This window comes from Ranitomeya imitator, chromosome 3, assembly GCF_032444005.1.
Source record: "Ranitomeya imitator isolate aRanImi1 chromosome 3, aRanImi1.pri, whole genome shotgun sequence".
NCBI classification, from domain to species: Eukaryota; Metazoa; Chordata; class Amphibia; order Anura; family Dendrobatidae; genus Ranitomeya; species Ranitomeya imitator.
Window position 1 is genome coordinate 475,722,476 of NC_091284.1, and position 10,099 is coordinate 475,732,574.

At 49.2% G+C, this 10,099-nt stretch overlaps 1 protein-coding gene across 1 annotated transcript in view; it reads right to left on the reverse strand.

The window, feature by feature from the left end:
- REV1 (REV1 DNA directed polymerase) overlaps positions 1 to 8,577 on the reverse strand; it is a 79,884-nt gene extending 71,307 nt beyond the window's left edge. The window contains exon 1 of the mRNA XM_069757525.1: positions 8,217 to 8,577. The gene's annotated coding sequence lies outside the window, so the exon portion shown is untranslated. The remainder of the gene's footprint in view (positions 1 to 8,216) is intronic.
- Between the last annotated feature and the right edge of the window lie 1,522 nt (positions 8,578 to 10,099).

Genomic DNA, 10,099 nt, shown 5'->3' on the forward strand with positions numbered 1-10,099 from the left:
TGCTCATGTGGTCTCCAGACCAATCTCCAGCTATCATTGCATTCAAGACAAAAGCAGGATTCGTTACAGAAGAGGACAGACCTTCATTCCAGCCTCCACTGCTGACATGCTATGCACAATGATAGTCTTTGAATGCGGTGGTGTGAGGTCAATGGACCTGTATCTGGATGTCTGGTTCATAGCCAAAAGCCTGGGTTGTGGAGTTGGAGTAGGAGTCGGTGTTCATTATGGTGAAGTCGGAGTCAGTATAAAATTAAACAACTACTAAAATATATAAAAAATTGGGTACAGTAGTACAGTCCAAGATGTGCTGTAAAGGTTTTCATAAGAATTTGGGAAAGTTATGAAATGTCCTATAAATGTCTGTTCTGTTCCTGATCTCAGCTTTTAGTGGAGATGAATCTGTGCTGCACTTTATGTACATGCTCAGTAGTGAGGCCGTGCTGGGGAGCCAGATTCAGGGAAAGTGAAGAGTCTGAGGTTTGGCTTACCGACTCCACAGCCCTGCCTGCAGTGTTTCTGAACTTGCCTCCCATTGAGTACTTCTGGGGCGTCATTGACCTGCAATTGCAAAGGGGGCTGCCAGCAGTGGATCTTGACGATTTGTGCCCAAGTGCATTTAGTATGGCAGACCAGTCATCAGACAACCAATAACCTGACTGAAATAGGATAAATTGAAATCTCATTATATACCATGCAAAGAAGTGCATTTCTGCATGTGGTGCATATACTCAATACTAAATAAATTTAGATGTTTTGAAAACAATGTTGCCATTTATTCATAATTTGTATACTATTAACATGTCTATTAATCCTATAATTTCCATAACTCCACACATTTTCCTTCTTGGTGCTGCAATCTCAATGTTGAGGATTGTATAATGCAGAATTGGAGACCTTACTGAGAAGTTTTTTTCAGACATGGCCCTTGATTTGACAGGAGGGCAACAGAGTGCACTCAATGTCACATGTCTTTTGTTTGGAGCAGAGATGTGGCCAGAACAGAAGGTCAGCTCTACTAGTTTATCATGTAATGGAGATCCAATCAATATGTCACAAGTGGGGAAAACCACCTTTATATGTTCCTTCATACAATTTTTTGCCACTTTAAAAACATCATGTATTTCAAGTGTTTAGGCTTTTGGGTTTGTGTGTTTTTTTTTTATTGTGTACATTTTATAAAGAGCATGCTGCACTTAAAAAGATAAAATCACCAATGACAAAAAATGCAAAAAAGAAAAATGATCAAAACATTAAGGCTGTGTGCACACGTTCCGGATTTTTCGCTATAAAAACGCGAAAAAAAACCGCTCACATTAAGCATCCTATTAAAAGAATGCAATCCGCATTTTTTGTGCACATGCTGCATTTTATTTCCTAGGCGGAAATGTATTCCGGAAAAAAACACAGCATGTTCATTAATTTGCGGAATCGCATGGATTCCGCAGACATAGGAATGCATTGATCCACTTACTTTCCGCATGGGGCTATGCCAACCATGCGGGAAGTAAGCGGATCATGTGCGGACGGTACCCAGTGTGGAAAAGAGGAGACTCTCCTCCACGGACTGGGCACCATATAATTGTTAAAAAAAAAAAAAGAGGATTAAAATAAAAAAATCGTGATATACTCACCTTCCGATGGCCCCCGGAGTCCCCCCGCCTCTCAGCGGTGCACGCGGCGACTGGGATGCTGTGTGCGAAGGACCTGTGATGATGTCGCAGTCACGCCGCAACGTCATCCCAGGTCCTTCGCACACAGCATCCCAGCCGCCGCGTGCACCGTTGAGGAGATCGGGTGATGTCGGAAGGTGAAAATAACTTATTTTATTCGATCTTTTTACTATTGCTGTATAGGCAGCATCAGTATAGGCAGCTAGGGAATCCCCACATGTAATCAAGCTGGCTAAGAGATGTAAATCATTCAGCTGAGGTGAGGAAAACTAAGTCTCCGAGCACTAAAAAAAATACTCCGAGGTCACCCGAGCGTGCTCGGGAAATCTCGAGTAACGAGTATACTGGCTCATCACTAATAGCATTGAACCCAAGTGAGCTTCATATGATGGTCTGAAAAGAGAAATAGGAAAAAACAGCACTGAGCTCCATCAGTAAAAAGATCCTTATCTGGGGTGTGAATCTGGTGATATACGGTAGTTTATAGAAGAGACAACAATTTTCTCTTCTTGGTATATAATCAGCAAATAAAATGCACATATTGAAATGGAGAAATCAGAATTGCAGGAGTCAAATCTATAGGCTACCAATAGTGATTAGCGAGTGTACTCGTTGCTCGGGTGGTCTCCGAGTATTTATGACTGCTCGGAGATTACGTTTTCATCGCCTCAGCAGCATGATTTACAGCTAGTAGCCAGCGTGATTACATGTGGGGATTACCTAGCAACCCCCACATGTACTCAGCCTGGCTAATAGCTGTAAATCATTCAGCTGCCGTGATGAAAACTAAATCTCTGAACACTAACATTCAAAGGTCACCCGGGCAACGAGTACACTCGCTCATCACTAGCTACCAACTAACCAACTGTCACAGGTTTACCGCGACAGAGAGGAGCCAGAAGACCACAGTGTCCGATTTCTCCTACTCCTGCACTGATTAGAAGCACTTCACCTTCATATTAAACAGTGCAGGTTTCTTTTAGCTGTACAGTGGTTAATCTGCTCAGTTGAGAGGGAAGCTTTCCTGCATTAAGGCTTTCAGCTGTTCACCATTAGCCACTCATCTCTTATATAATCTGGGCCCTGCCAAGCACTCCTTGCCAGAGGATAGCTTCCCGCTGCATAGTTTGGAAATGGTGATTTGATGTAGTTGTTTGAGAAGGCGTTTGGTGGATTTATCGGAAACTGTTGCGAGACTTTGGGTGTGTGTGCTAATCCCCTTCTCCTACTTTGGTTTTTCCCCATCCTCCACTCCCCGATGCTCACCTCTGCGGTTTATGTGTGTATATTTTTATGTTTGGTATTTTCCTGTATCCCTGTTTGTATTACCTTGTTAGGCCTCTTTCACACTTCCGTCTTTCTTTTTCTGTCACAATACGTCGCTTTGTGAAAAAAAAAAAAGGATCCAGCAAATGTTTCTGCTGGATCCGTTTTTCTCATAGACGTGTATTAGCAACGGATTGTGACGGATGGCCACACGTTTCATCCGTCGTAAAATCGCTGTCCGTCGGGTGGAGACAATGCACATAGAAACGTTTTTTGTGCACGTTGGAAAATTGCGCAGCGACGGATCGACCGTCCGTCGTTGGCTATAACGGAAGCCTATGGACGCAGGATCCGTCGCTGTGTGTCAAAAGCAGGAATCCAGCGACGGGTTCCGTCTTTTGAAACTGAGCATGTGTGGAAGAATTTCCAGTCAGGGAAATTCTCTCTCTTTTTACTATTGATACTGCCTATGCAGCATCAATAGTAAAAAGATATAATGTTAAAAATAATAAAAAATTAAAAAATCTTGATATTCTCACCTTCCGGCATCCCTCGCAGCCTTCCCGATGCTCGCGATGCTCCCGTTCCCAGTAATGCATTGCGAGAATGAACTGTGATGACGTAGCAGTCTCGCGAGACCGCTACATCATCGGGTCATTTTGCAAGGCATTGCTGGGAACAGGAGCTTCGCGAGCATCACAAGCATCGGGAAGGCTGCGAGGGACGCCAGAAGGTGATAAAGATTTTTGATTTTTTTGAGTTATTTTTAACATTGTATCTTTTTACTATTGATGCTGCATAGGCATCATCGATAGTAAAAAGTTGGTCACACTTGTTAAACACTATTTTTGACAAGTGTGACCAACCTGTCAATCAGTTTTTCAAGCGATGCTACAGATCGCTTGGAAAACGCTACGGCTCCGTCAAAAAAACGGATCCAATGCATCCGTTTTTTACAATCTGCACCGGATCCGTCTTTTCAACATTTTGATGGATTGTGACTGATTGTAAAAAACGGAAGTGTGAAAGAGGCCTTAGTCTGGTTGGTGTATTACAGTACACTAATACTCCCCTCTTCCCTGGGTGGGGGAAGGGTACAGACTGAGGGCAGATTCAGGAGCTAAGGCAAGATACGTGGCCCTGGCGTCTTCACTGTCAGAAGTAATCTGGTAAGCAGGGCGAGCTAGGGCGTCCCTAGCGTTAGGGACAGGAAGGAGCCTCTGCTCCCGGGATACCCGACACCAGAGTTGTGCATTGGAACAGACGAGTAATTTCTCACATCACAGGTTTTGCACATCTATGGTGACGTGCAAGAACATACATGGCCTCCATTGATCCTCAGCCAAGCATGCTACATAAGATACTGAACAATCAGGCCATAAATAGAAATGTAAGCCCGCTACATCTCGGGTTCATGTCACCAGCGTCTCTTAACTATACAAACAATATTGAATACATCAACATTACAAGATAACGGGTCTACATTGCTCCAATAAAACCGATACATGGGCTTTGTGAACAGTGTATAAACTGTAGCCTGGTACAACATTCAGCCCAGAAAGTCATCCTTAATTAATGGCAGCTCAATTTACCCTACTCTTCATTGCACTAATCAATGCAGGTTATAGATGATAAACATGTGCACCTTCTCGTTTCAGAGGTGACAGCACCTGAGGTAACATAATTGCTAACCGCGCATTTGCAAAAATTTGGGAGCAGCGGGGGGACTTTCTTCCCACACCACTTTTTCTTCTAATGGTGGCCTCAAATCGAGAAGAACACAATATCGTATGACTTGCACTAACTGGAGGTGAACACCTATTTAAAGCAACCTGAAGGGGCAGATTATTATTAAAAAAAAAAAAAGTCAAAGGCTGGAAATGCACAAAAACAAACATTCCCTTCCTGCTGAAGCACCTCCTGCTCTAGTGTCGCCTCTCCACTGCTCTGTTAGTGTTTGCTGACAGAACTGCAGCGGCGACCTCCTGTACATAACATGTGACCACTGCAGCCAATCACTAGGGTCAAAGGCGATGCAAACCTAGACAGCACGAGACCGATGATGCTAGTGAATGGCTGCAGCAGTCACATTGTAGATCTACAACTCTGTCCCCAAAGAATTTAAGAGCAGTAAAGGCGAGGCTGGAACATTAATGTGTTAGTAGTAAAGATTAGTTTGTTATTTACAGTAATGTAGGCAACAACTGTGTTCTGCCTGGTGGCGGGGGCATGGCATGACTGGCATGGTCTTTCTGCAGTGGTCTCTGCCATTCTCTGACCCCTCTCTTCATGCACTAGACCAGGGGTCCCCAACTCCAGTCCTCAAGGCCCACCAACATGTCATGTTTTCAGGATTTCCTTAGCCTTGCCCAGGTAATAATTGCATCATATGTGCAATGCAAAGGAAATCCTGAAAACATGATGTGTTGGTGGGCCTTGAGGACTGGAGTTGGGGACCCCTGCACTAGACTCAGTATTAGGCTGGAGCTACATGGTGACCTTGGCTGTGACATAGGTCACCCGGCCAGAGATTGATGTATGCCGCAGCATAGGGTACAGCTAGGTACTGCAACCGTGGCGAGAAAAATCACAAAAAAATCCAAGTGGCTCCTGGCTTTTCGCTACTGTCAAAGCACCTTGTGTGTGGCAATGTGACTGCTCTCACTTGTATTACGCTGCGATGTGGCAGCACCACACAGTGATCTTTGGCCACACGACCAGAGCCAGAGCCCATAGTGGTCATGTAGCCCCAGCCTTATAAAGAATGCTCAGCTAGGGTACGTCCACAACGGACACATCCGCGGTAATAAAATCCGCACCCCAATTGGATGAGTGATGGAATCAACGTGTGTCAGTAGCGTCTGCCCTCAGATGTCACAGAATAAACCTGGGGACAGATTCATATCACAACCACAAGAACCAAATACACCAGTGCAGGCAGCAGTGACAGAGGACAGGCAGCTAATGGCAGGCAGCAGTAACATGGGACAAGCAGCAGTGACAGGGCAGGCAGCTCATGGAAGGCAGTAATGACAGGGCAGGCAGCAGTGTCACGACAGGCAGCCAATGGCAGGCAGTAGTGACACAGGACAAGCAGCAGTGACAGATGACAGGCAGCTGATGGCAAGCAGTGACACAGAACAGGCAGCCGTGACAAAGGACAGGCAGCTGATGGCAGGCAGCAGTGACATAGCACAGGCAGTAGTGACAGGATGGGCCCTCGATGAAACAGGACAGGCAGTCGATGGCAGGCAGCAGTGACACAGGGCAGGCAGCCGATGGCAGGCAGTAGTGACACAGGGCAGGCAGCTGATGGCAGGATGGGCCCTCGATGAAACAGGACAGGCAGTCGATGGCAGGCAGCAGTGACACAGGGCAGGCAGCCGATGGCAGGTAGCAGTGACAGGGCAGGCAGCAGTGACAGGGCAGGCAGCAGTGACACAGGGCAGGCAGCCGATGGCAGGCATCAGTGACACAGGGCAGGCAGCAGTGACAGGATGGGCCCTCGATGAAACAGGACAGGCAGTCGATGGCAGACAGCAGTGACACAGGGCAGGCAGTAATGACAGGGCAGGCAGCAGTGACACAGGGCAGGCAGCCGATGGCAGGCAGTGACAGGGCAGGCAGCAGTGACACAGGGCAGGCAGCCGATGGCAGGCAGCAGTGACACAGGGCAGGCAGCCGATGGCAGGCAGCAGTGACAGGGCAGGCAGCCGATGGCAGGCAGTAGTGACACGGCAGGCAGCCGATGGCAGGCAGTAGTGACACAGTGCAGGCAGTAGTGACAGGACAGGCAGCAGTGACACCGAGCAGGCAGCCGATGGCAGGCAGTAGTGACAGACAGGCAGTAGTGACACAGGGCAGGCAGCCGATGACACGGGACAGGCAGCAGTGACACTGGGCAGGCATTAGAGACACAGGACAGGCAGCATTGACAGGGCAGACAGCCAACGACACGGGACAGGCAGCACCGACAGGGCAGGCAGCCGATGACACAGGACAGGCAGCACCGACAGGGCATGCAGCCGATGACACAGGACAGGCAGCAGTGACAGGGCAGGCAGCCGATGACACCGGGCAGGCAGTAGTGACACAGGGCAGGCAGCCGATGGCAGGCAGTAGTGACAGGGCAGGCAGCCGATGGCAGGCAGTAGTGACAGGACAGGCAGTAGTGACACAGGGCAGGCAGTAGTGACAGGACAGGCAGTAGTGACACAGGGCAGGCAGCCGATGGCAGGCAGTAGTGACAGGGCAGGCAGTAGTGACAGGGCAGGCAGCCGATGGCAGGCAGTAGTGACAGGGCAGGCAGCCGATGGCAGGCAGTAGTGACAGGGCAGGCAGCCGATGGCAGGCAGTAGTGACAGGGCAGGCAGCCGATGGCAGGGCAGGCAGTAGTGACAGGGCAGGCAGCCGATGGCAGGCAGTAGTGACAGGACAGGCAGTAGTGACAGGACAGGCAGTAGTGACAGGACAGGCAGTAGTGACACAGGGCAGGCAGTAGTGACAGGACAGGCAGTAGTGACAGGGCAGGCAGCCGATGGCAGGCAGTAGTGACAGGGCAGGCAGCCGATGGCAGGCAGTAGTGACAGGGCAGGCAGCCGATGGCAGGCAGTAGTGACAGGGCAGGCAGCCGATGGCAGGGCAGGCAGTAGTGACAGGGCAGGCAGCCGATGGCAGGCAGTAGTGACAGGACAGGCAGTAGTGACAGGACAGGCAGTAGTGACAGGACAGGCAGTAGTGACACAGGGCAGGCAGTAGTGACAGGACAGGCAGTAGTGACAGGGCAGGCAGCCGATGGCAGGCAGTAGTGACAGGGCAGGCAGCCGATGGCAGGCAGTAGTGACAGGGCAGGCAGCCGATGGCAGGCAGTAGTGACAGGGCAGGCAGCCGATGGCAGGCAGTAGTGACAGGGCAGGCAGCCGATGGCAGGGCAGGCAGTAGTGACAGGGCAGGCAGCCGATGGCAGGCAGTAGTGACAGGACAGGCAGTAGTGACAGGACAGGCAGTAGTGACACAGGGCAGGCAGTAGTGACAGGACAGGCAGTAGTGACAGGGCAGGCAGCCGATGGCAGGCAGTAGTGACAGGGCAGGCAGCCGATGGCCCTACACTACAGCGTGGCCGGGTGACAGCTCTGCACTTGTCATGCTTGTGGAGAAGCCCTGCAGCAGGCACCGGGGGAGGAGCTATGAGCAGGGTGTCCGCCCGCGGGAGTGCGGGTCAGCCCAGGCCAGTGTTCACATTACGCTGCCGCACGCATTCTGCTCCCGACCACTCACCGTTCTCCCAGGCTGAGCCCAGCATTCCCAGTATGACACCCTGCTCTCAGTCGGTGTCAGCAGACGATGCCGTTCACTGCGTGTCCTTTGTCATGTACGAGCGACAACACAAGCACAGCCCGTCTCTGAGCGGACGGTCCGGGAGGTCCGTGTCCCCTGCACCGCTTCCTGTGTGTCGTCTGTCCCCTCCTCCGTACGGCGGCTGTCTCTCCCGCCTTCTGTCTGCACCTCCCCCGGCCCTGCTCTCCCTCCCAGGCAGTCCCTCTCCTCACTAAGCTTTATTCAAAAGGGACAAAACGAACAAGAGTCGTAGAGTAATGGCGGCTCGGCCTGACGGGTGCGCAGTGTGCTCTGCATGTGTCCTCTGTGCAGTCATGTGATGCCCCGTCCTCCCCATTATAGTTCTCACTACCTCAGACTTGCTGCTGTCCTTAAAGGTCCCAATGAATAGTAAGGGTAGAATTAAAGGGGTATTCCACAGGAAAGGTGATGACTTCTAGACTGCTGGGCTCTTACCATGGGGCACTAGCCCATCTCCCAGACGGGTAATAGCTATACTTGGGCAGACACCTGCGTGGCTCCGATCCATTGTAGAGGTCAGTGATCTCTGACCTTCCGGGGTCTTTGATTAGCCGGCTGCGCGCTGTCATCTATGCCGCAATGATGATGTTGTGGCAGCTTGGATAATCAATAGCAGTTCAGGGGACCCCGGAAGGTAAGAAATTCGCGATCCTCCTATCCATCAGCAACAGACTACGGACCTGGCTGGAGCCCCACAAATTGATCTGCCCAACTAAATATCTGTTCCTGGAATACCCCTTTAACGGGAACCAGTTCCAACTCATGCTGCTCAGATCCCAGGACGCGCGAGTTCACGTCAATAACAAATGTAGCTTTGTTTTACTCTTAAACGATCTGTTGTTTCAAAGAAAACATAATTTGATAATCCAGCTAGTGAGTATAGGGAGAGGTCTGACTAGTCCAGTGATGCCCCCGCCGGCCTCAACAATGTGCTCCAGGTGATGGAGAGGTCCATCTGTATATACACTCATGGAGGAGCCCTGTCAATAAGGCCACGTGCTCACGTTCATAGATTCATGGACTGGTAGAGTTAGAAGGGACATCCAGGATCATAGTGTCCAACCCCCTGCTCAATGCAGGATTCACTAACCCATCTCAGACAGATGTCACCACCTCTCGTGGCAGCCTGTTCCACTCATTGATCACCCTCACTGTCAAAAAGCTTTTCTAATATCTAATCTGTATCTTATCCCTTTCAGTTTCATCCCATTGCTTCTCGTATGTCCATGTGCAAATGAGAATACGTATGATCCCTCTATACTGTGACATCCCTTGAGATATTTGTAGACAGCTATTAAGTCTCCTCTTACCCTTTTTTGCAAGCAAAACATTCCCAGATCCTTTAACCGTTAATCGTAGGACATACTTTGCAGTCTGCTCGCCATCCTGGTAGCTTTTCTCTGAACTTGCTCCAGTTTTTCAATGTATTTTTTTAAAATATGGTGCCCAGAACTGGACACAGTATTCCAGATGAGGCCTGACCAAGGAGGAGCAGATGGGGATAATTACTTCACATGATCTGCACTCTATGCTTCTCTAAATACATCCAAGAACGGTGTTTGCCTTTTTTGCTGCTACACTGTTGACTCATGTTCAGTCTGTTATCTATTAATATACCTAAATCTTTATCACACGTACTGTTGCTTAGTTCTATTCCTCCCATTCTGTAGATGTCATTTTTGTTTTTCTTGCCCAGATGTAGAATCTTGCATTTCTCCCTGTTAAATACCATTCTATCTGAATCCTTTCTCTGTTTTCTTTAGTGTTAGGTATCCCTCCTAGATTTGAATTATCTGTAGATT